We start from the raw sequence: 27,294 nt of genomic DNA on the forward strand, positions 1-27,294 counted from the left end.
GAATACAAAGATAAATAAAACACCGTGCAAATGCATCTTCGGTAAAAGTTTGTCTTTTCCAACGAGTACTAAAAATGGACATTTTCAAACATTGTCTTCCTCGATCGGATCGATTCCCCGCGAGACGCTGGGCTCGCCCATGGTTCTCGCGGGAGAAACAGAGAAACGGATGGGCAATGGGACGAATGCTGAAGACGCAGCTGGAGAGAGAGAGAAGGAGAGACGCGAAGGATGAAGGAGACAGGCCCACGGTTGCCGGACTACCTCTTCTTCCCCATAAATACGGATTTAGTCGCGCGGTTTACGACCGAAAACGTGTCGAGCTTCGCGAGCCGGGCCGCGCCTAAATTATTAAAGTCGTAAACGATCGAAATCGTCGTTAAGCGCCGCGCGAAGAAACCCATTGGGCCTGCCTCCGCGTCTCCTCGGACAAGGATCATTTTTCTCGTGGTTTCATTGTTGGGCCCGCGGTTAAGCGGGCCCCTCGATACACACACCTCCACTTTTCGACGTGCTCGACAATGAACGGGCTTACCCGTCGCGTCAAAAATCGAAATTCTTGGGTAAAATTCTTCGAGGATTCGGTATCGAGAAGGATCAGCAGCCTTTGGAAGCCAACGAGCTTTCGAAAGGTCGATGTGCAGTTCTGAATAATCGATATGCTCCAAAAATTAATTGATTGGCTCCTAAGTTTAGATTAATTCTAAAGACTGATATTACTACCGCCAGTCAATATTAAGAATTTTATTCGATATTGTATCCGAATTCTCAGCTAGCAGGATTCTGGCAATTTAATTGTCAGTTGAATAATTTGTTATTTTTATTATTCACGGTTATTTACATAATATCGATCGGCACGCCTAATCTGTTATTCTCATTGAAGCATTCGTGAATCTATTATGCAAAAATAGAATCGAACTATGTTAACACACTGAGAAAAAAAAAGAAAAAGAAAAAAAGCACCGTCCTCATTGGGTTAAATTACTCGCGTTAAAATCAATTACAAACGGATTTTTTTGAATCGTGTTTTTCCAATTATTATTCTTTGAATACCTGTACGTATCATATCGGTCCTCGTTTAAGTAGGAAATGATAAGAATTATTTTTCTAGAAATACACAACGATCGTTATCTTAAAAAAAACATCGTACATCACTCTTGTTGTTAAAATGCATTTTTACTGGATGAAAAATGTGTTGGTCGGTCAGAGATGAATTATTACAGTTTTTATGTTTATTTGCATTATTTAAATGGGATTCTCTATCTGAGATGAAAGATCGATTACATATTTCTTACGAGAGTTGTATCGCTGAACAAAAACGGAAGACTATTATGTTCTTAACCAAATGCAGTACACTTAATTTATACCGCGTGTTCGCTTGAAACGCTTTAATTGCGCCTCGATTATCCGCCATTATGCAGTGATTAACGCAGGTTTTGTTTGTTAAAAAGCCAGTTTACGTAATCAACGTGAGCTTGGGCGGTCGTTAAAAGTTGGAAACCGACGATAATGAAAAAGGAACGCGCTAAGTTCACATGGGGCAGGCATAATAATTGTCACGCTAATGAAGGAGTAACATACGGTACATGGAAGTAACCTGTGATATTTTATTATCAACCATGTAAGTTGTTCTTCTCTCAAGACTTCTTAAACGGTGTTTCAACAGGATTGCAGATCAGCGTTATCACCACTTCGTTTAACTGCTTCGAACTTGGCGTAGATTCATTTTGTTTATATTTTGAGTACGTTTCATTTAATTATGGAAGAACTAACTGTCAGATAAAATAATTACGAGTACATACGTTTAGATGTTTGCAATACCTCGCAAGTAAAGTTTAGTCAGAAGTCAAAGTTATCCTTGGGTCAAATAGGTTTCACATAAACTCCACGAGAGAATCATTCCTAAGAAGCTCGTGTAATACGTAGATAAGTTGGAGAAAGGGGAACAAATCGTGTGCCAATTTGGGAAACCAGCAAACCGAGCGTTAAATTCTAGAGGTATTTGCAGTCGCAGAACCGGAGTTTGACGAGTCACATTGATCTTTATTATTGTCTTTATTTCTAATGATCGCGCGAATGAGTTCTAAGCACCCGATCCAGCAGCTGTTCACGTCAGCAATGTAACATTTTCTATCTAAACCAAATATTCGCGTACAAAAACTGTAGATGACTCGTTATTAGATGGTATTGTTGGAGCTAACTAATTTTTGCAATTAGTCCAAGTCTCCACGAGCAACATTTAAAATTTGCATTCTGGCATCCGCAACGATAATTACTGTTACGTTCTTCGCCTCGATACGTAATTATTATCCACGGCAAGAACTCATTATCGAACGCGAAATCGTTCCAAAACGATCACAGGTTCCAAAAGATCCACGAACATCGATACCTGACAGCGAAAACGGATTCGCCGTACCGAAAAAGTCGAATAAGAAGGAGAGGAATGCGCGAGGGCACGGGTTTCGAGAGAACTGTGACTCATTATGCATATCATATCTTAATCGTTATTAACGCTGAATTATCATACAAATTGTACTTATCATGCAAATCAGCACGGAAAATGGAAATTGAATTTTTTCAACCTGTATCGTGTTACCGACAGATTAGTTGTGGTTTAATGTTTTACGCGACCGACGTCTCTGTCACGGCTGTCAAAGAAATTTGTTACGCTCGTGTGAACAGGTTACGCAAACACGCGTATCGACGAATTTTACTAACGTGTCGATACATTGCTGCACTCCTCTCTTTCGATTAAGGACGCCGTTCTGTACAGGAGACGTCAATTTTTGGATGACTTTAAAATGAAATTCTGTAGACGTTTTACCCACTTATATTAATCGCGCATACCACAGTAGAAGCTTGGAACTTTGGAGAATACACTACACTTGTTAATGGTTATTAAATCGATACACTGATTTTTGTGTATACACCACTTATTACGGATTATTATCCTGTAATTTATAGTCGGATGCTGGAGAAATAAAAAAGAGTTGTAGCAACATGTTCTGCAATCCGGCGCGGTGCACCAAATATGTCTTTAATTATATGGAGATTAATGCATCAATGTATGAAGCTCGTGGATGACTTTCACCTATGCTACTTTCGTAAAAATATTGGTTCAGAGTATGTAGATGAAATATGTAAATTTATTTAGCTAGCACTATTTCTGATGTTTACGTTTTCGATGTGTTTTAAAAGTATGGAAGATTAGAGGAACAATAAGAGTAGAGAGGACGTTATAGTCATTCATAAAGTTTTTCTACCGTCACTGAGGGATTTTATATGAAAGAATTGAATTTCATTTGATCGAATTTTGGACAAATGACCCCAAACTATCCTCTCACACCTACGTCTAATACGAACAGCGTGAGAATTTGGTTCCAACGTTCCAAGAACGAATGATAATCGTTTAGCAGGGAGGCAGTGTTTCGCAAAAAAGCGCAGCGGTGCCGATGGCATCGAATTAATCATTCATCGGTCGTATCGATCCCTGGTGAGAACCAGAAGTTTATGGATTTTCCCGGCCGCCAGCTGGCCGACGGGGATCTCCGTCACGTCTGAGATTAAAACTATTTCTGGGAATGCTGCGTGGCGCGGACAGGCTAGATGCATGTCGAGCCTCCGCGTCACGTATAGAGGATAGGTGGCACGCACTAGGTGGCTGACTACAAAGAAGCGAAATCGATTTGCAATTTAAATCTATCGGCGTACGTGGCCGCGGGTCATCCGATTGCTGTACGGCACTGAGCCGATCATTTCACCGAACCTAGATAGCTTCGATAACGGCTCGGATCGAGCGAAGGATTCCGCGAGATCGAGAGTCGGTTCGAAAGATCCTGGGCTCGTACCAGCCAAGGTTCTCGACCTGAGAATTTTCATACGCGCGAGGATGCTACCCTCTGCCGCCCCCAGCCTCCTGAATCGAACGCGATTGGCACGGTGCTCGTGAATTTTTTCAATTCTTCCACAGGCACCTGCAATCGCGAACGCAATGAACTTCCGGATCTCGATTGGTTCCTGATAGGAGGAACTGTGCGTGGAATATGGAAGACGCAGGTGCGTGGCGATAAATGTTCTTATGTGTGTTGCTATTTGATTTAGAAATTTCAGGATAGTCAAAAGCGTTCTTCTACCGAAATTTATTGATGACGTGAAAAAAGAGTCTGGCCAAAAATGGAAACCAGAGTCGTGTAGAGGGCTCTCTCTAATTTCCCCTACACGCACTTAGTCTTCGAAAACAGACACGTTGATCCTCGAATTAAGAGACTCCAAGGGCTAGGTTCGGGAAAGTTCGGCTTAAGAACGTCGAAGCGAAGTCTCTTCACCTTTTTCTCGCCGCGTCGTTCTTTCTTTTTTTTTTTTTGTACGAATCAAGGTGGTTCTCTAATTGCTTTTTGTTGCGCCAATTCATCGTTACACCCTTTTAAGGCTTCTCATCCTTGTCGGAGAAACAGAATTGCCTAATGAGCGTTGAAATCGTTTGATCAAGGATTTATCGATTTCTTTTCATTTATACGAATGGTGTTTCCCAATTAATACCTTGAAACTGTAAATAGGTAAAATGGTAGAAATAAATCTAACCGATGCCTTCGTTTAAAGTCACATTTTTTTCGTTTCCAATGTGGACAATAACCATACCTCGCGGTTAGAAGTTCCCTTAATCGTATATCCCCGATAAAAGAATTTCAATATCCATGACAGACGCAATTTCACGGAGGTTTGACTTATTTTCATTTTCATCCACCCAGGACTTCCATGCCTGTGGACACATTTCAAACAATGAAAAGAAGAACAATCTCCTTAAGGGTTTCAGCTTTCGAGTGCAGCATCCCCTATGCATCGACCCTCCCCTACTCGTCATTTTTCTTCGCTATTGTCCTCTTTGTCGCGCTTCCTTCTCCCTGTCCGACACAGTGTGTCGTTCCCTTCGATGATATTTCCCTATCGATAGATCTTCCTTCGCGGTTCACCTTCACCCTTGCCTTATATTTTGAGCAACTTTACCATAACCGTACTCATCGAATTTCTTGTGCTCATACAGATATAAGAGTGGTGGTTCATATGCATATGCCAAGTCTAGAAATTATAGACTATATTCTAAGAATCGAGTCGCAGAGAGTTTGGTCGTCCATTCTTCAAAAATCGCGGAGGATCATCGAGACAATCGTTTGCGATGGTCTTACATCACCGGCGTACATCTCCGTAGCCAGGTCGAGGTCACGAGAGGAGCACGAGAACGATTACAAAAGAGGTTGGCAGGTGATGGGGTCCAGATTCGTCCCCGTGTATCGGCAAGAATATCGAGTGTCGACCTTCCGGTCGGGCCCTTGCGAACCGTTCGAACCGTTTTCGATCGGTTCGATCGGGCGGGCCCCCATCGTGCCTCTTTCTTATAATGTTTCTCACGTCGGCACAGACAAAAGCCAGCAAATTCCACCGTGAAAATCCGCGCTCATATTGGGCCACGGCGTCTCGTGACAAAGAATGCGAGCGAGTGGAAATACGTGCGAGAAGGCTGGCAACTCCGCCGTGAAATCAGTTAGGAAATCACAGGGTCCCCGGTGGAAACGTTACCTCTCTCTTCCTCTACGCTGGGTTGCTCCTTCCCTCGCCTCCCTTCCCGCTCTCTCCCGCCACGGGGTCGATTATTAATTTGTAACGAACCGGCGCCGACTGTTATTATCCTATGGTTACGCGATCACGTGATTACACGCACACGCAACGAAATCGACGCGCGTCGCTGCGTGATCTCTTGGGGATACCACTTTCGACCATATGGATTATTGTTGATCTTTAGGAGTTTATCGCTAAAGTCAGTAGTCAGGAGTCCCATCTTAAGTTAAAAAGTAAATTAGAAAGTAGCGAGTAAGTATTTGTAAATGTAGGTGTTACTTGTGGGCTGTGTGGGGTCCTCGCGTGGAATCGTCACGTACAACTTTTTATTTTTGTTGACTCATGCCACTATCAACCTTAGCTCGTATGCGAGCGAGTTAAGCTGAGGATCGAAAGGAGATTGGGTGCCTCGCGAGACCACACGTTGTAGTCATTGCGTCCGCTGAAAACTGACATTACGTGTCTTTCGGTGAACAGATATTATTATCACGCTTCTCACGCTCATGGATACCGCGAAAGGCGTGCGATCTATCGCCTATCGACTTTCACCTACTTTCAGGGGATAATGACCACGTCAGGTCGAATAGCAAGGTCACATTTTCAGTCCACTGTTCAACTCGGTGATTTCAATTTTATTGTAATTTACTAAATGAAAAGAAGGTATTTCAATAGCAGGTGTTTGGAAAATAATATTCTCTCTATCCCATTCTGGATCATCATCCATAATTTCGTATTTCGCGAAATTATCGAACGCAACGCAAGAAAGTATCATCGAGGTGGATAACTGGCGGTAAAGGATTCGATCGGTGGGCAAACACGGGCCAGTTCGAGCCACGAGGCTATCGATTGGCCCTTCCCGGAAGACAGGGGCCGCCGTGTAATCCGACTGCCATCTTAGGATGGAATTATATCGACATTGATGTCGATCGTCCTACCTTCATCGTAGGTAGAATTCAATCGACGATACAGTCCTAACCAGTCCGAACTAGTATTCAATAGGTATCAATGATACAGCCCTGATCGATGAACGACAATGTTCCTCGAATCTCCGGAAGATCGTGTAAATTGAAGTCAATAAGAGTTTACATAGTGTCCATCGACGGAAAGGAAAGTTGATCGGTGCTGATCACGGGATCGATCACGAGGGCCAATTTCAACCAGTTTCACGTGGTTCGATTTACGTAGTAATGTAACAGGTTCGTGACGTCGCGCAAACTGACAACCGACTGTCACCAGGATGTATAACGAATAATTACAGTTTTACGTGTGGTGGAGCGCAACGTTGGTCGTCGATCGATGTCAGGTAGCAGTTACGTTACTTTCGAGCATCCCAAACCCATTCTTTCTCTCGACAAGTTTTACAAAACCGAAGTAAGACGGAGACAAAGGAGAGGTATACAAATTCATATTATACGATTAAAATATTCCAAACGTCGCGAATCAATTTTTATGCGAGGTATCGACCGTTCAGCCTACAATGAAACCCGCTCCTTTTAGGTATTGTGTAGTTACAAAGCGGATAAAGCTCTTACCATGATCGGACGTCAGAAACTCTAGCGAAGCGTATCAACTCTTGCAGTACATACACACTCGCGCATCAAACGTTATATTTTTGTCGTTGCCACGATTCTTTCCATCGCGCCTCTTTCTAGATTAATTTTAAATTGAAAATATCATTTTACGAGTTAACTCCTTAGCTTACAATGACGCCTCAGAGACATCGTAAGTCTACCCGGCCAAACATCAACAAAACGTATCAGAGACGTGAATGTCCCAACGCGTGATCAACCCCCTTAACGTTTATGGCACGCGTTATTGGAAATTAAATCGTAAAGCAAGGAGTTAAGGGTCACATTCGGCTTTCGTATCCAACCGCACCCTTAAGCCCTTAAACCTTCCGGAACCTCTCGATATCGAGAAATAGAGTTGATAAGATTGATGAAATTCCGTTTGTCCTATCGTCGAATTAGAGTCAGGCCGGTGTCCACTCGGTCGCAATTACTTAAACATGCTCGTTCGCCTGGGCGGACTTCGACGTATGGAATTCTGTTCCTGGAAGGGGGTACTCGCGACACAGAATTAAACAACACGAGCAACGGGAGGGTTGGAAAGCATAAGAGGAGGAAACGGGTGAAACGCAAGTGGCTCGAGCCCGAGGCGAATGGGCATAACCGGGTTACTCGGTTCTTCGACGAATCGGCTTAGAACGTCTAAAAATGTCCCCGACGGTTAGCCGATGTTTGCAGCGCCGGGAACGAAATGTTGTTCCGTATATCGGACTATACATCGTGGTAATTAAGTGCTGACCCCACGGTAATTCCATTATCGCTGCCATCGTTGTCCGGCAGAGCTGGGAAATCCGATTAGTCGCGGGCGACTCGACGTCGCGCTTAACGTGTGCATATCACCGCGGCTGGGACACCGTACCCTTGTGAATTTATAAGATTTGTGAACGCGCGCGTCTTGCGTTCCTTTCCGGACGATCCTTATCGATTATTCAACATCGAACGTTTGTCAAACGTAAATGTTCGACAGAACTGCGTTCTTCGGGGCGGAAGGGTGCACTGTCGGTAATAACTCGTGGAAATCTAAACGTACTTCGACTGTGTTCGAAAGTAAAAATCTATTATTAAAGGAATCGAGTCGCTAACCCGGTTATTAATCATCGCCAATAAGTATTGGCGAGAGGACTACGTCAACCTGAATTTTTAATCTTCGTTAGTCGTTCATTTGTTCAGACACGTTTTGTTGTTTCATCGAAATGCAGTTCCAGAGTTCACCGGATCAAATCTAATTCCATCGACAGACATCGTTCCGATAAAAGCGAAATGTTCTCTCGCTGCAATTAAAGAGTTTTAATTATACCGTTCTCAACGTCCACTTTCATCGACGTTTCACCGGTGGAAATAGTACGGGGTCGATTCGGTCTCTGACGGTTAGAGTATTATGTAGACTACAATAAATGTAATTGTAATATAAAATTACATGAACTTTAATAATCGATTAAAAATTATTCTTGAAATGTAAGATTCAGAGAGTTTAAATGTAGCTACGTTATTGTTAGTTACCGTTGATTATGTTAATCGATATAGATTTTGATGCGTTTCGTTAAGTCGAGGAAATTCACAGAAATTGATCCCGCGAGTAATTCGTGATCAACGCTACAACGTTTGACGGCAATAATTACAATAATTACAAAGTTTCGAGCGTGCTGCTGTGCGAGGTCATGCATTAGATCACTGATAAGCATCCCGCCGCGACACGATAACAACAATTTGTTGCTAACGTTTTCATTTCGCGCCATCGAGGCGTATCGCGTGAAACGCTGAATTAACAAACGTGAGTTTATTTCTGAAGGCTCAATACTGAAACTCGATGTCAACGCAATAAATTTCCGTATTATTCAGAATGTTACGAAAATTAAAAATAATAATAATACTTAATCAACGAACCTCTGTTCGTCTCATTATTTTAAACAGCTTCTTCTAGTTGCATATCGAACGGGCAGCGATTTCCAGAAGTGTTTCATACGAAAAGAATCTAACTTCGGCCTGTGAGCTTTTATTATCAACATTCCCGACTAAGAAAAGCATAAACGACTTCATCGAAAACGATACGAAGTTTCTCTTAAAATTCTTTCGATGGAAACATTGTCTGGGCAGTGTCAAACCGTGCGCACCGCAAAACAAACTCGTTCTTCGGTCAACAAAACTCGGTTCGAAATAGAGTTGCCGTTTACAATGTTTAAGAAGCTACGATCGTTATTGCAAGACGCCGTTCGATTTGCATAAACCCATCGAAGACTCGTGAGAGAGGCTTCGCGCAAGAAGGCCGAGCAGAAAGTTCGCCCTATAGAATATTTCATTCGCACGGTTTCATTTCAATTAACGTTCCCCCGTCCCAAAGGGTTTGCCATCGCCTTATATATACGCCTATAGTCTATTTCGATGTTTCGCCGATAATTGCGCCGCGGTAACTCGAACGAGTTAGCGGCTTCTTAAGGGATGAATTTCGAAACCGGTTTCGCATTATGCGCCATTCTCGCCCTGAGGCGATTCTCGAACTTCAGCCGGGTTTTTATTTTCCGTGGCAAAGGGGTGGTCAAGGAGACGAGCACCGATCGATTGCAATGGCCGTGTTAATTCTGGATGACGGTTGCTCGCAACAGTCAACCGGTTCTCCTAACTCAAACAAATCAGGGATCGAGGGAGCAGTTAACTTTCAGTCATCTGAAATTCCGCTCGAACCTGTACCTTTTTCATCGTCCTATTGAATTGCACAGAATAGTGTGACAAATGAAATAATAAATTATTATAAAAGAATAAAAAAATAATTTCTACGAAATACAGCCTTCGTCGTCGCCAAAATATGAATAACGAAAGAATGGGAGTCGGGAGTGCGAAAGAATTCAGCGGTTCCGTTTACGAGCTTGCGCGGAACGGCGCATCTGGCAACTAGTTACTAATCTATTCCTGTGCGAGCATCAACATAGTGATTACACCGCATGCCGGCGCGTCACAATGCAAACGGTGCATACACGCGTTGGATTTCAAGTGCACGTACACGTTCCGCGGAAATTCGAAGTCATTTCTAATACAGTAATTGCTTCGAACAGGAAAGGGGTGGGGGGGAAGGACTGGCACGAATTCAGATTGCGTTCGTCAGTAAACTGTCTCTCGTTCGCGGCCGGATGATTTATCTGTTCCGTTTTCATCGCGCGTCCTCGTTTTGTAATTCCGTGAAATTTTCACAGTCCCCGATTCGCTGCGGTTTTACTTGAAACAGAAGTCGCAGGAACTTGGCCTGTAGTCTTCGTTTTATGGTCGTTGGACTCTATTGCTCCGCAAATATTCGAGACACGCGTGGAAAATTCGCGTGCCCTCGATGACTATTTCACTTTTGCGATTCTGCGTGCGTAGTAACGGAGTTTACGTAGATTTTCCTGTGTTTTTGCTGTATCGATTATTGCGCGACGTTGACGCCGAGTGTTCAGAAATGATTACAAACATTTTGTATTTGTAACTAGGTGAAGTGATGTGGAATATTATTTTCGTCCAATTACCATTTATGGGTCGACCATTGATATCCTCGATGAATTCAACATCGTTCAATTTCAAAAATTGAAAATGGTCCTTCGGCAAAGAAACGATCATCAGGGAACGAACTTGATAAGCTCGAATGCTCTCTAAACAATCCAAAGTCAAAGTTCACGGTGCTCTAGGCCCTCGAGCGGCGTTCTAACTCGCCAAAAACTCGGTCTAAGCCGCGACAGACATCGTGCACGTTTCCCCACCTCCTCCACCCCCAAACTGCCTGGTTTCTTTTATTTTTTTATTTTTTCCTTTCTTACTGCGGTGCACGAGGTCTAAGAAACACGACTTCGCCGGAGTCGCACACCAGGCTCGACGGTGTAATTATGCCGCGCAGTGATTGGCGTGGTTCATGGAACAGAGGGTGCAAGCGTGGCTAAGCACGAGGGTAGCGGTGGCAGCAGTCGCGGCGAAGTACGAGAGAGAAAGAGAGGGCCTCGGGGAGCGTGGGTGTGGGGTCGAAGGAGAGGGTTTTTAGCTTGAATTCATTAGAAGTAAAAATCGATAGGCGACGCTCTCGCTGCCTCCGCCGGCAACGTTTCGCTTGGCAAAAAGAATGTGAGAGCATTGCCACCCCCACACCACCCCTTCCTCTACTATACTTGCAGCTTTCACCCTGTTGTTCTCCATCTTTCTCTGGAAGCCACCCTCACACTCCGCTGCTTCTTTCTTCCCGCAGAGTTGTGGCTATCCGGGCTGCTTCTGCAAAGCGATACTCGGTGCTCGAAAAAGAAGCACGTGGAATCTCGCCGCGACCACCTAGACCTTTGCGTTTCCTCGCCTCGCGCTTTCCCAAGATCTGAATCTGCATTTTTCGAGGTGTGATGGAAAATTAGATCAGCCCGAGTTTCTTTTTACATCAGTGAAAACTATCGAAGATACCTAGAAGTCCGAGATGAATATAGGAACATCTCATACTTTGTACCTTATATTACCTATATCGCTCGCTAATTTTCGAGCTTCGTTCGAAATTTCTACCGCGAGTTTGAAAAAATTGTTCAACAGCCAAAATCACCTCTGGTGCCAGCCATCGTACGCGCGTTAAGGTTACGCGTCGCATTAACCGAAGAAATTATTCATCGTTATTCCACGTATTCCATATTAATGGCGCCAGGAACGACGATAGCAACGGGTATCGCTTACTTTCGTGTTTACTAGAACGAAGAACGACGATATCTTTCGTAACTTCTGGCCGCGAAGCCAAGACTTGACAGTTATGCAAAGCACATCAGGCTTAACCTTGGGTGTCGGAGGATATCGATCGATCACGATCGAACGCGTCAATCTTCGACGCTGTCGCTGGTGAACGATCTTTAAGCGCCTCGGCGCTCCGTTCTCCTTTCTCCTATTTTAGTCCTCCTCTTTCTCTCGCTCGTGCCCCGTCATTGTTTTTCGGGGTCACCCTATAAACACAGTGACGGTTGCACGAAAAATGTAAGTGGAGAGGAGAGCAAAGACGATAGGGGGACCGCGGCGAAGAAGCGGCGGGGTCGCGGGAGGGGGCGGGCCAAATTAACGGTAACCACTTCGGCTTGGTCGTTAGAGAAAAACTTTCTTTCCACTGGCGCCAACCAATCCGACCCAGAGGATCCCGGGACCTGAGAAAATTTTCAATCGAATCGCAATCCTCGAAACGCTTTCGCCCTCGTTTTCGCGTAACGAGGACGCCGTCGAGCCCCCGGCAAACCCCGCTGCCTGTTGTTCCTTCCCCGAAAATACGAAATTCCAATTCCACTTGAAAGAAATACGACCTAATCGAGGGATAAGGGCTCGCGAAGCGAGAGCATGCAAATCTCGAGCGGAATGACGTTTGAAAAATTCTTTCTCGTGATTCGAGTCTGTTCGTAACGCTGCTCGTTACCTTGTTTTTATTCGTACGTTTCGCCTCGTTATACGTTAGGATGGAGTTCACTGAAATTTTGATGAATTCTCAAAGGCTTTAGTTCTCGTTTATCATTGAATATTTGTTTAATATTTCACGAGGATTCGGGACGTGTTAATACACCATACCTGAAATACAAATAAAAAAGGGGAGAAACTCGAGGACGTCGAAAAAATCCCATCTTGTAGTACAACGAAACGAAGGTGGCGCGGATCGCGCCAATGAAAACGGAAAAACTGCCCTCCTCCTAGGATTCTCCGCTTCAATGTCCTCCTTTGATGAACCCACATCGGCTCCTTCCGCGCCCTCCCTTCTCTTAATTACGGTCATCCGAGAATGGGGTGGCAACGGGGGTGGGAGACGTTGGCGGCTATTAACGTCCGACGATCGAAGGAAGGAACGCGCGAGAGAGCCAAAAGGGGTGGCGGCCAAGGGGGTGAGATGAGAGCGAGGTTGATCTTAAACGAATAGAGAAAGAAAGTCGGTACTTTTATGTATTCTATACTCAACGTGTGTGGTTTCACCGATCGAGGATAGCCGCTACCGCGTGTAAGGGCGGCTAGGTGGCTAGAGAGAGGAGGACTAGAGGGGGAGATTGTAGAACCATCGGTCGTACGGCGGGGATAATTAGACGGAGCGAAAAAGAGACGAAAGGACGTCGAGGGGAAGAGAGAAAAAGCGACTTCTGGGTAAGGCGGCGCCAGATAAGACTTAATATTTGATCGCGAGACCGCCCTTGCTTTGCTCTGACTCAACCCGCACCACCCTCTTGGCTCACTCGATCGATCTGCACCCTTTCCCTGCGCCCCTCGCCACCTCTAGACCGCCAACTATCAGGGGCAAATCTGTTGACACTACCGGCCGGAACCTTGTTTCCGATTTCCGTAGAATTGTTCCTGCGGAGATCGACGACGTCCTCGCTAACCGACGCGGCCGTCTCGACACACGCTCAAGCGACGCGCACGTGTCCCGTTCCTACTGACTGACTTAAAGTAATTTTCGCTCCAGGTGAAAAATAATCATGAAAATAGTGTAGAAATATAAGAAAAGTTATGGACGTAATCTGGGTATAAATAGTAGAAATTTTCATCAAGTGGATTCACTGATTTTTATATTTAGTTTTTGTAAACTACTTTTGATCAAACAGAAGACGACGACGAAAATGCAATAAAAATAAAGAAACGGTTAGAATTTATTTAACGCAGTAGCGTGTGCGTTAAAAAAATGAAGCATCTCCGAAAAGAGTTTGAAAAGCAATACTAATAAATTACAAGAATGTCTTGGCCCTCTGCTCGATTTCCTTTCTTTACGCCACTCAAGTTGCAACGGCGATCAAAGTTTGTCTAGAGGAGTTCAAACAGATCGTTCCTCAGATTAAGAGAAAGCACCGGATGTGAGCAGTCTCCTTCCTCTCCCCCTCTCCCGTTCTGACCGCCACTTTTCCCATCGAATCGCGTACCGTATTAGAAAATTACTTCGCGAAACGTTCAACGCGATTGGAGATCACGCTGGTGTAACTTTAAGGACTGGTCGTCGCCTCGCCTTTTCTTCTATCGTGCCCCGACGCGGAGTCACGAAATTCGTTATGTGCAATGTAAATGGGTTTCGTGACTTTAAAAGCGTTTGTTTCATTGCGCTCATTTTAATCGGGGACATCGTACTTCACGAAACTCCGCGTAACCACGTGAGCCATCGCGTCGAGTTCCGAGTTTTGGTGATTTACCGTGGAGGAACTTTGATTTCACTTTTATGTAACAATTACGCGGACGAATTAAGGAACTCGAGGAACTGAACTCGTTGGCGATTGGTTGAAAATTATCAACTTCGTCAATTGTTTTCTCGTAAAAGAATCTCACGAGAAAGTGTCAAAAGTTCGTCAAATTTTCCACCTGGAGAAGGTAATGGAACACTAAAGCGCCGCAAGCGCAAGATTCCCTCGGACTTGCATTCTGCACGTCAGCGAGTCACGGCTACGGAGCTCTGGGGCACGCAGGAGGGTTCACGGAGTTTTCTCGTAGTGGATGCAAGGTGGCCGCGGGGCACCCTCAAAGAAATTTCCATGCCGAGGCGGCGAATCGATTAGACGCCGGTCAACTTCGACCCTGTCGAACCGCAGACTCGATATTCCTTATTCCACCTCCGAGCCCCCTGCCCTCCAACCCCCGCCCCTCCTCGTGGTCTTCGTCTCGCCGGCTACTCGGTCTCTTTTCCTCCCGAGACGCGGTTCGAGCGTATAATTATCAGAGGCACGCGAACCCAGAGACTCTCCACGAGAGGGCCTGCAAGTTTTCTCTTCCTCCTGCTCGCAGCCTATTCCGCGCTTCTCTCCTCGGCTCCCTCGCGGACTGTGTGGGGCCGTCGGTTCGCTAATACTAGGAAGAAACCTAGACTTACCGCCGGCCCTCGACTAGGTTCCTACAGGGGCTCGACCCCATGCTGGAGGAGCCATGGCGCCCCATTACCATACGATTTTCATGTTAGCGCCTCCGGGCCCCAAAGCTGCACGATCGCGCATTATACTTAACTTAACCCGAGCCGCGACTCCGGTTGTACACACGTGAGATTCGGTACGTGTACTGTTTCCTGCGAATGCGCGCGCGTGTTTCGCCACTCGCGGCGACGTCGGCGTAGGTGTAGGTGCGGCAGGACCATGGAATCCCGGCGTAGATAATTGTACAATGCTGTAAACGGTTTACTTCTGCACAGTGGCGTAGGCACGGGGCTCTGGGTTGACTAGATGCATCCAAAAGGAGAAGGGAAGATCGAACCTGACCCCCTACTGGGTCAGACGCTTTAGCCAGCCCTTTTATTGGGTTGTCCAGAAAGTTCGTGGCAATTTTTAAGAAAAATTCAAAGGCACATTTGAATGCCCAAATTTTGTTAATCTTAAAGTAGATAGTTGTACAATACTGTAAACGACAGCAAAAGGAACTTAGTCGATCTTTATGAATGTTAAAGAGAACAAAAGATCAATTTTGGTATAGTGAATCTTTGATACTGGATATACCTGAATGTTTTAGTAATACATTTCCTCTAGATTAAAAAATGAACCAGCAACTTTGTTATTTCTTCAATATTCCTTCGAATAAAGATTTCTCACGATTAGACTCGTTCAACGGTACACATTTCCGTTTGAATTGCGACTTCAGTGTTGCCTCGCGACTCCACTGGGGCAGCCATACATTCACGCAAGTGCGACTACGCGTGATTACGTGTGACTGCTGGGAGGCATTTGCAACAATCGCGGAGATGCACTGACAGGCAGCTTTATTTACCTAATTACCGGATTTAACCGGGGAAAATAGCAGTGAATAATGCCTCGCGTTGCTTGGGTTGAGTACGTGCACGTTGGGCGTGTTTCTATAAGCGTGTGTTCGTGTGTGTACCTCCACGCGAATAATGTGCGTGGTGCATATTAAACCGAGACGAGATTAGTGGTTTTCTAACCCGTCTTATCCGCCGTGTCAACGTCAGCGTTTTTTGCCAATTTAAAAATAAAACTAGCGGTGTGTGAATTCCGAAAAATTGTACGTTAAAATTATGATTCATAAAACATGTTGCACGTATCGTTACCATAGCATCCTTAATTATTATATATATAACATAAAATGTATCCGCGAAAATTAATACCAACAAGCCACGCCCCAAATATTAAAGTAATCATTTCGACCAGAAAAATATCGACAGTTCCTGCTAAAGTTCACGTGTACCGCGTCCTGATATTATTTCTTCGATCCCCTGCGAACGCAAAACCAGCGCCGCGAAGGGGGTGGAACAGGGTAGAGAATTCCGTGTTTAGAATCCGTAAAGCTCGTAGCGTACGCTTGCATGGTGCAAAACTGTAAACGGCGCTCGTAAGAGCATACGGAGCTGTCATTACTAGATAATTATTTCTCCATAAAGCAGAAATAACAGTGGCGAGCTGAGAGCCTTGCGTTAACCTTCAATTAAAAAATTTTAAGTTTACACGTGGAACGGTTCGCCCTCGAAAACCACTTCATGCGTTTATTAAAGTCATCGCGACCGTGGAATTCGAGAATAGAAATAGTTTCATCGATATAATAAAGATTCGTTAATAAATTACATTTGAAAATAACAAATTATTCGCATAATATTTCATTTCTGAGTTGTTTTGTGAAACTTAAAAATAGCGCGATACTTTACCTCTTTGCCTTTATATGCGTGTTTTACGATCCGACTTTGCAACCTAAAAACTGACCCAGGTCACGAATGGAATTTTAACGATTAAATGATATTAATTCGTGGGTGATCCAGTCGTAACAACGGCGAAAACAATTGTTATAATTTTATCACGACTTTTCAAAGAACACGTGGATCAGTTATACTTCTGAACGTTCGCATTCCAAATTTCCCTAAGTTCAAGAAATTCCAGTACATGTTCTCGGTCAGTCTCGCGCGGAGGCCGAGGAATAGAGTTCCTAGCGGAGGAAAACAATCAGAAAAGGGTGGGATATCTCGTGTTTAGAATCCGTAAGGCTTCGGGCGTTCGTTTGCACAGCGTAAACGACGATCACGGGAGCAGGTCAAGCCGGCCATTGTCGAACGATTATTTACCCTTCCTTCTGTTGTCTCCTCTTGCTGGAGCACGGATACACCGTGAGCACACTGTCGTTACGAAGTTAGATCCGCCATGACACCAGTAAAAGTTTAACAAACATCCACACTGGCAGCTCGCTCGGGCGATCATCTTTTATTTATGCTGCGAGCAACCACGTTTCGATATTGACGTTGCTCGACAGCGATGGATGGAGTCCTTGGAATTTTAGGGACTCGAGGATTTCGAGATTCTTCGAAATCCCGTTTCGCCCTTGCGGATAGCCCAGGCTATCGCCGAGTCAATATTTGGTCGAGGGAACGATTAGATAAGTGGTTAGTTTCTAAGGAAATTAAAGCGACGAAGGTGCTGGATTAGAATACCAAACTTACGAATTCCTGTTTTCAAATATTGCGAGTATTTACAATTCCTGGAATATCTGGAGCGATTCGATTGCGGGAAAAACGGGTTCGTTGCGGGGGACCACGTAATCCACGGCGATTTTTTCTCCCCGAGAAGTGACCGTGTTATACCAGCGACCCTACGAGACACGAGGCTGGAAATGTCGCATTGTGGACCGGCCAATAAAGTCGCTCGTTCGCCCACACGAGTCCCGAGGAGCGTCTCGCGACGAGGAAGGAGGAAAATCGCGGGACACGACTGTGGGACGAAGACAGTGGAAGCTTAGAAGGCACTATTGGAAACGCGCCTTGTCGTAAATGCCTCGGCCTCTGCGTCGTTTCTTTCTCTTTCCTCGTTTTTTACCCCCTTTTTCCCTTTCGGGAGAAGTGCTTCTTGCTCAAAGACGCAAGGTCGGGGCTCGTGGGTGGCAACGATAATAATTATTGCCAGGGGTTTCGAACGATCGATCGACGATCTCGGATTTGCCAGTGAGATCTTCGCGATCTCCTTTATTTCTTGTTGGAGCGCAGCTTTATCACCCGGACCGTGCTACGAATGTTTTCAGCATCCGGCCGGGACAAAAAAAAAAAGAAACCACAACGGGAGGCATATACACAATTTTGCATTTAATACCCACTGTACTTTATGCTGATCAGGAATACACACAGTCCTTCTCTCTACCTGTGCCCGTGTGAGATTTTTACGACGGCATAACGGACTGTGAAACGTGTCCGCCTCGAATCTCGATACTCGATTATTTTTATCGATCGAACGGACAGTACAGCTGAAAAAGAATCGCTAACGCAGTCAACCACGAGCCGTTTCAGAGACGAGCCCCAATATTGCTAAATGAATAATATAATAATATGATAAACGTAAGTATATACGCGGAACTAGTAGATTCGTAATAAAAACACCGAGCAGAGTTCCTGTGAAATTTTTGCTGTGGCTCTTTTTTCTTGGATTCTCGAGCGTGAAAATTATACGGTAGAGCAGGTTAAATATCCCGATTCCTCGGTTACGACGCAATTTTCAATCCGCATTTTTCTCATTTCGGGAGGAGTTATTTGAATAGATATTGAAAGGAAGAATACATATAACATTTGCAAACAGTACAATAAAACTGACGCAAAAGAGGCTACATAAATATGTAGAAGGGTTGAAAAATATCCCTCTGTAGCAACATCCCTTATCCAATCAACCAACTCAACAAGAGAAAGCACACCCTCGCGACAAGTTCGCGGTCTTCCCACACGTTGATTTGTTGAATCGCCTGGGCGAAGCTTCGTTTGCATATTTCTTAAATCTCGGTAAATTTGCCATGCACGGCTTCGGTATACATTAGTATATCTTAACGGGAGGAAAGCAATCTGAGAACGCGTCGATAGCCTGAGATTGCTAACCGTACGCGGAAAAAGGTCTGCGCGAGTCCGTTTTAATCTCGCGGGCGGGACAGTTACGTACTACGATAATTTATTAGGCAATTTGTCCAAGGGGTGAATAACAAAAATCCTGGACGACTAATCGATACCTGGATCGACGTCCTGGGACGAGATGCTCGCCGTCCCGTGGGCAGTTTCCTCGCTCGATCGCTCGTCCGAGGTAATAATCGTCGATCCATCGCGCGGTTTCGATCTTTCGAAACGACCTGTCGTTCTGAGCTGACGGTTTTCCATCGATTTTTTGTCGAGTTAACGAAGTTCCGCGATTGTCAAACAATGATAACAGTAATTGTCTGTACGACTGGTCGCTTGACCATTCCTCTTGTTTAGTGAAAGACTGTATCCGCCATTTCCACGGGATACCACGACCCTCTCCTGGTCCAAGAGTTAAACTGACGGTTGCTTGGCCATGGTTGACGGGTATGGAAACTCGTGGGTGACGATGACAATAATTGCGCGTGTCGCGTCAGGGACACGACGGAATTCTTGAACGACGTTTCGTTCGCGACGCCGCCATATTCGTGGGTGAGAATAACGAGTCGAGGTTTACAGGGAGGGATATCCGTCGCGATCGACGATCGGCGTACTTCAACGTCGGTTTATTTGCGCGATTTCGCCTGACGACGACGCGATAGATCGCTGGTTTAATGATGAAGCAGACCATGACGGTGACTGAGAACGAACGATGTTCGACGATCAGCGAGACGGATTTTATTGGATCCGGGGTGATTCGAGCATTTTTATATTTGCCGAATCGATGATGTTTGTTCTTGGACGGTGACGCCAGTTGGCGATTTTGTTTCGAATTTTAAGGGCAGTGTTGGTAGGGTTGAAGGTTGCGAAGTAGACAGTGTATCGTGTGTCAGAGGCACAGATGACAAAATTGTATAATAATATAATTGGTTGATTAGCCAGCATTACGACGAGCTTCATCAGAGCCAGAGTCTCAGAGTCAGAGTATTAGACTACCGATGTAATAATATAATTACAGTAAAAAGAGGCGTTTGCAAACAGCGATGATGCTCGATTCTTCCAATCAATTTGCATGTGCGTACGTTTATATGGATCGTGTCGAGGCAAGTTCCCATTGAACCTGAAGACCCACTCGCTCGAGTCAACGAGGAAGACCTCGCGTCGTCGAGATTTATTCTGGCACGCGCGATTCCGGCACGCGAAAGTAAAAAAACGATGCAAATCAGAGGAGGGCTTCCAGGTTGTATCGAATAAGAAGATTCAAATTCGGTCGCGTGTCCTCGGTGATCCTGGTAGCGCTGTCCCGCGAGGCAGGGCCGCGTTCTAGGAGGAAGAACATTATTTAAATTCGTCGCGTGGAGATTAGAATTAGAATCGTCGATTTTTGGACACGTGCCTGCGCATCCCACGAGTCGGTCTCCGAGCGAAAAAGAGGATAGGACCGTCTCGGACGGGGCGAAAGGAAAATATTCAAATTTTCAACGGGAGACACGAGCCGGAAGTTGAGCGCGCTGCCATTGTTGGGTTCGTGATTTATTTGCATGATGCGATAGATACACCGGCGCGACCTTCCCGGGGTCACAATTAAAATCGGGAACGCCGACACGAGGCTGGAACGTGCTCGGAGAAGTTATTTCCATCTTTGAGAAGGGTGGAAGAACGATTTGGATACTAGATGGCGAATCGTGCATTTAATTGGAGAATATTTGGAAGAAAATAAGGAACTTGTAGTAGGAATAAAGGAACGAATAGCTGGATGCATTTAATTAACACAGTGTAGACATAGTTGCGAGCAAGTTTGTTGCTATACTTCAAAAGTAAAGACATTGTGACTTTTACATTCGTGTTAGCAACAAGTCACGAGGTAAAATAGTTGACGTTATTCTTTCTCGTACGAAAACACGCAATTTTTATTAATATCTACGTAATAGTCACTTTTGAGACGAATTATTTAAGACTAAAACTACTTCAAAGTTTTCTCTGCAATGTTCCCGTGGTGAAAATTACTCTAACAGATTATTTACACGTTCTATAGTGCGCATATATTTTCTAAGCAATTTTTCTAACCGATTCTCTGCACTTGAAAATCGAAGAGCATTTAACCGACAGCCGTTACGCGCATCAGGAGTATCGAACGCCTCGAAACGGCACGCCTTTAACAAAAGACGCCCTAGGCTTTCATCCGCGCCAGGACCTTTCCGTATGCAAATTTAGCCCTAGATCCATGGCAGCACGCGACCCGACGCTGCCTCGGATTCAAATTCAAATTTCCCGCTGCGAGGCTATCCTGCGTTTTTGCATCGTTAATTTCCATGTAAAGCGTGCACTTGTTACCCTGCGGAAGGGTACGAAAGAGGAAAAACGGATACCCGACCGCCGTGCACAGGAAAGAAGGGAGTTCTCAAAATGACGAAAGAGCAGTCACTCGGCACACCGTTTTTTAGTTTCCGTTCGCTGATAATCCATGGCCCTAGAGAACCTAAGTTTTGCCTGAACAAATGATTCGTCAGGCAAGCAGATACAGAGACGTGTACGTTAGGAATAACGATACCTGCTAGGTTCCTGCTTCTCTTCAAGTGTACCGCCATTTTGTTTATTTTGACAGTCGTCCGTTCATTTGAGTTGAAGTTGAACTTACGTCAGTGGTTTATTATTACAAACCGGTGTATCGCATGAAACAATTCACGTGTCGTTTTCGTAAATATCAGCGAGTATTCGAAGTCCTTGTCTCATTTATAAAGATGAAATCTGGAATCTTATAACAAAATCTACTCCAACGAAGATAATTCCTCTGACAAAACTATTTTATGCGAATCTTTTCTAAAATTTAATTTATGGTTCCTTCCTATCAGCCTTTTATGAGAACGGTGCTTCAGTCGCCAAATTGAGCCAGAGACCGAATATATTTCAGCGATCGAGATACCCAATAATTCGAAAAACAACTTGAAATCCTCGTTTCCGTTCCTTACTCGATGGGACCAGCCGAATTTTCGGTTTACATTAGTATGCATTCTCGGCGCGAGTCAAGCTGCGCTCTGTTTCATTCTGGATTCCCACACCTCTGCCAGCGGCCATAATTCCCCGTGCATTGTCCCCCAGCTGGTCCAGACAGACACAGACCGAGCGAAAGAGAGCAGATACACGTTGAGTTGTCACTTCAGTTTCGGCTCAGGTATGGAGGAGAGAATGAATGCGCGCGGATCGGCTCGTAAGATCTGCGATTTCGAGGTGAATAGGTATGCCCAGGGATCCAAAGGCGAAGGGGCTGCTTCCCTTCTGAGACAATAATAGAAACAGTACTACCACCCCTGGCACGGTCCAAATACCTTAAAATACATGATACACGACGAGCCTTTCTGCCCCGTTTTCCTCTTCCATCTTTCCTCGCCCTTCTGTTCGACGTTACCCATCTCCGTTGGCGGATTTTTTCTCCTCTCCGACGATACAATTAAAGTACGTTGCGGTCTTTAAAGCGACCCACCCCGACCACCCCTTTTTGGGCGCTGTTCGTTTGTCGTTCGATTTATGAACGTCGAAAGGGTGAAAGAAGGAAATCTGGGCCACCGTTCCCGCCGCTACCTGTTCACCAGGTCCCCCCCGATTCCTTTCGTTGTTCCGATCCTGGCCTGATCGCCCGATTGACCGGGGCTCTTTATTCCACCGACATAACCGAATCTTCATCACACTTCGATTCATCGACAGGAGGGTTCGAACGGCTTCCACGTCGATTTTTTGATTTGTGGGATCGGTCGATCGTTGGGATCACGGTGCATAATTTCACTTCGTTATCGTCCTCCACGCTTCGAATTGAGAGCTAGTGGCGACAGAATGTCGTTTTTGCGACAATTATTAGTTTTTTGATACTTCTCCTAAGCAGAAGGGTTAACGCATTCGTTACGTTTGACGCGCCTCGGAAGTCCTCGTTCCAGTACATAACTCGTGGGAAAACGCCCGAGCGAATCGAAGCACGGCACATTTTTCGCCACATTCCTCCATAATTCATTTTCGCTCTTCACCTTGCTCGTTCTTTTATCATTCTTCCCCGGACACGCTCGATTCGCGTTTATTCATTCGAATTCCAGGCAGCTCGCGAGTCTTGACAAGCACCGCAAGCCGCTCGCGTCTTCCGTGCGTTGGAAAATCGAATTCTATAAATAAATCACGCGAAAATATATTCGCGACTCTATCCATTCCCGTTTCACGTTCCCTCAAACGTGTCGTTTTTGTTAAAAATTGTTTCGAATCGCTGCAGTAAATTTCTTCCGATATACCGAACAGCAAAGAACGCTCGGTTTCTGATAGAGCACCCTGTACGCCAAGTCTACACCGTCTGTTTATTTTTAAAAGCATTGCACGGGATGCTAAATCGATAATTTACTTTTTCGTAGACTAAACATTTATCGTGCTTCTTTTCCCCTCGATTTATTTACATCGTTTGGTGTAGTAAATGCGTGGCTAGCAGACTTTAAAAATATCTGTGTTTGCGTACTCGGGCCAATTAATCTTTTCGCGGTGTTTACCGAAACAGTATAATTGATTGGATTGCTTGTGCATCGTGACTAATCAAATTTCGTGAAAATTACAATTAATCGAATTCCTCGAATACCATAATTACCTAGATTACTTGATAACTCATAATTCAAATAAAGATCGTAACGAATCGAATGGCTTGAAACTCGAGTCGATGGAGCATGCAGCGAATTATTACGCTGCGTGTAATTTCACGTTCGCGCAACCAGCGATGATCGCCGGAAACCCGTCGATGGGTTTTTCCCATCGACGTGCCATCCCCATCGATCTGGTCGTCGATTCGGATTCGACTCTCGTTCGCGGGAACGAGTAGCGGACTCCTTTTCAACGCGATCCGTAACGTTTCCATCGCGCCACGAGAGCAGGCCTGCCGTATGGATTCTTCGAAATTAATGGACCGCAAGATTAGAGGCTATTTACGAACGGAGATCATCCTACCGTTCGTCTACACTGACACGCTGGCCGATCGCAAAAGTAAATCGCAATTACACTTGCAAAAACAGTAATAGTGAATTGTTAGAATTTTCCAGTCCCCGCGATGGTTCTCCATTTTACTTCATTTCTGTTTTAGCGGTTACTTGGTCCATTAGGGATGTTATTCTAGGAGGATTCTTCTTGTAAGGTAGTAAATAATCGAGTAGAATTTATTGAAACGTTAGTGGAATATTTAATTAAAATGACGTCTGGATATGAACCTCTCAACATTTCAATAAAGAATATTAGTATTTAATTTTGAATAACGAAAGGATATCGACATCTCGATTAAAATAACTGATGCTTCACCTTTTCTTTAAAAATTCTGAATTGTTTAGAGAAGCCGTGTCTGAGCCACGTCTTAAACGCCAAAAGTCTCGGAACACTCAGCACCCCCGAGACTTTCGAGGACTTCCGATATCGCCTTACACTCGAACCCAACCATATTCGAAGCGAGTTAAGCCCATCGCTGCACACACTGTTTCAGATAAGGATCTTTAAACGCGTTAGATCAGTATCGCTTTAAACGATCGTAGGATGTGGTAGATTTCTTGTGGGGCACGGACGTCAGGCGATTTTTCTAGGTGTAGCTTCCTGTCTGACGTCACAATTAGCCTGATTATAATTACGACGGAAAAAGACAGACCGCTCGCGAGCAAACGAGAAACAACGAAAGAGAGAACGAGACGGGGAACGTGGAATGCGCGAGGGAAGGAGGGAGAGGCACGCATTAACGGTGTGGCGAACGGCGGTCAGAGCTGACAAGCGAGATAATTAGGTGGAACGAGACAGGACGTGCGCATTAATTAATTAGCCCAATCTAAGTCCACTTCGCTTATTGTGCGCGCCCGTACACGAACTGGACGCGACCTCAAAACCTATCCGCGCCGATTTCGAGAGACACGCACCGAAAGTCTCCTCGCGACTGGAAACGAGAATGATTCGTTTAGATCAAACTCATTCGTATATACTCTGTAGTTACTAACCCTTTGCACTCGAGAGGTGACTCTCGGTCACCGCTAGATTTGACACAGTAAACCGATCGATAATAATATTTGTTTATACATAGTTGTACAAATTTTAATAAGAAAAATCTGATAAGCCAATGATAAGATATTAATATACCTACGTGTAAAGATTGCTCGTGTACTCGACAGAATCATTGTTGTACAATTTAATTCCTGCCCAGTGAAATTAATTGCCGAGGATACTCCTAGAGGACGTCGGTTGATCCTCGGTGCTCGCATCTTTTTTCTTCCGTTCCCTGAGGGAGGCCAGGGCACGTCTGTCGGGTTGCAACCAGTTTCGAACAGTTCGACGGAGATCAGTCGTGTGAGAAAGGGAGAAAGAAACCATGGAAAAGAAAGGATGAAATGGTGAGAGAGAGAGAGAGAGAGAGAGAGAAAAGAGGGACGCTTAGCGGAGGGACTTACGGACACTTGGCCGCTCAATGGCGCGAATTTAAGAGCGCCAGCCGTTACGCTTCTCATTCGTTAGCATAAATTAATTATTTTTCAGGCCAGGAGACCAGCGGCAGAGCTCGATGTCAGGACCGCTCGAAATCGGCCTGGAGACCAGTTTGCTCGGTCAGTCGACTGTTTGTCGACCCGCTGCGGCAGGTTAACTAACACCGCAATGCGGTTCTCGCGAGGTGTTTGTAATTAGCGCGTGCTTAACTCTCGGGGGACAAGAATTTTAGTACTCTTTTCACGTTTTATGCCTGAGAAGGAGGGTGAACAAATGTGAAAACTGCGAGATATTCTCCATAACCAAAAATGTCTCAAGAAAGAGAACTATAATTATGTGGATAATTTTAAGGTAAACATAAATAAAACGCGTTCTTACAATTGAAAGATACAAAAAGAACTGACTCTTTATCAGTTTTCTCGGCAAATAAAAAAGCTAAACTGTTTGAAACTGCATCGTGAGAGACGTGCACGATCGTTCCTTCGAAGAAAGAGATGCGAGCGCGGAGGATAAAGCCACGTCCTCTAGGAATATCCCCAACAATTAATTTTATTGACAGGAATTAAACTGTACTCTGACGGTTGTGTTCGCCTCTCTCCCTTTCTCTCTCGAACCATGCGACTTGATTTCCTCCGAGATTTGGTATACGTCCGAGACGGGTTAATGTTGTACCGGGGTGGCGCGGCGCGGGAGTAATTGTGGCGGTTTTAAATTGGATCGCCTGTTTGCTTTACGATACGCGAACGACACCGGAGGAGAGGGTTAATCCTTTCCGGTACAAATTGTTTTTGTACGGAGCTAGCTGATTTGCGACTCGTTCGAGTACCTTTGTCTGCCAACGAAAATCGAAAAGAATTATTTTTATTAAATGATCAAATTTTTGAAGAAATGCCACTGCAGAGCACAGCTATAGCACCTATATTTTTTCTATTTTTCAGTTCTTTGAGTAAGAATGGAAAAAATCAATTGTACGAGCTGAAAGAATATGATAAATGACGAATTTTATATTAATCTTCTCAAAGTGAAACATTGTTTAATTAAATAGAAGAACAAGGTGGTATAGGTAACCAGACGCAACTATAGCGGTTTTAGTAACAGTTTAGAATATTTTCAGGGCTTTCCAAGAGAACGAGCGCGTCGCGTTCATCGTCGCTCTCCCTTCTCGCCCTTAATCTCTTTTCTCGGGAAAATTAAGTCGAATTCAGGCCCAGTCGTTCGAACATAATTCACTAACAATGCATTGGTGCGAGAACTCCCTAGAACTTGCGTAGCGTTCGTCCTTTCCACCCCTCTGTCTCTACTCCTCGCCTCGACAAACTCTTGGCCCTAAGAGAAATCTTGTTCAACCACCCTCTCTTACCTGTGCACCCTGCGTCGTAAGAGGGACACTTTCGATTTAGTATTCAATTCCACGCGCAAAACTCAAATGGAAAGCGACGAAAGGATCGCTAAAACTCCTGCGAACATATAATGAATTGCGCCAAGATTCGGAGAAGTATCGAAAAATTAACTGGACGTTAAACAAATTTCCTGCGGTTATTACTACGGTTGTTAAACAGATATCGCAGTGATTCGAATTGCGGATTGGCGTATGCGTGAAATCACCGGGTACGGTGGTGGTCAGGGCGAAGATTCCAGCGAAGTCCGAAGTGAAAACGAAAGAAAAAAAGAAAGATCGCATCAAAGATCGAGCATCCATTGGAAATTACTCGGGGCTCCTCGTGCACGAAATTTTCAACGCGCATTCAGGATGAACGGGTGACAGTGGTAGGTGGGCGTGCACGATGAGAATTTTATAAGGAATAAAATTTTAAACGCCTTATAAAACCTGGCAAGTGTGCAGTAGCAGTCTGTAATATGGCTCGT

General features: G+C 44.8%; 1 protein-coding gene across 4 annotated transcripts in view; it reads left to right on the forward strand.

Annotated features, from left to right (window-relative positions):
• The window catches only part of LOC128878993 (zinc finger homeobox protein 4), a 303,112-nt gene that overhangs the window by 70,655 nt on the left and 205,163 nt on the right, over positions 1 to 27,294 (forward strand). The gene's annotated exons all lie outside the window — the stretch shown is intronic.

Source organism: Hylaeus volcanicus, chromosome 6, assembly GCF_026283585.1.
Source record: "Hylaeus volcanicus isolate JK05 chromosome 6, UHH_iyHylVolc1.0_haploid, whole genome shotgun sequence".
Taxonomy (NCBI): domain Eukaryota; kingdom Metazoa; phylum Arthropoda; class Insecta; order Hymenoptera; family Colletidae; genus Hylaeus; species Hylaeus volcanicus.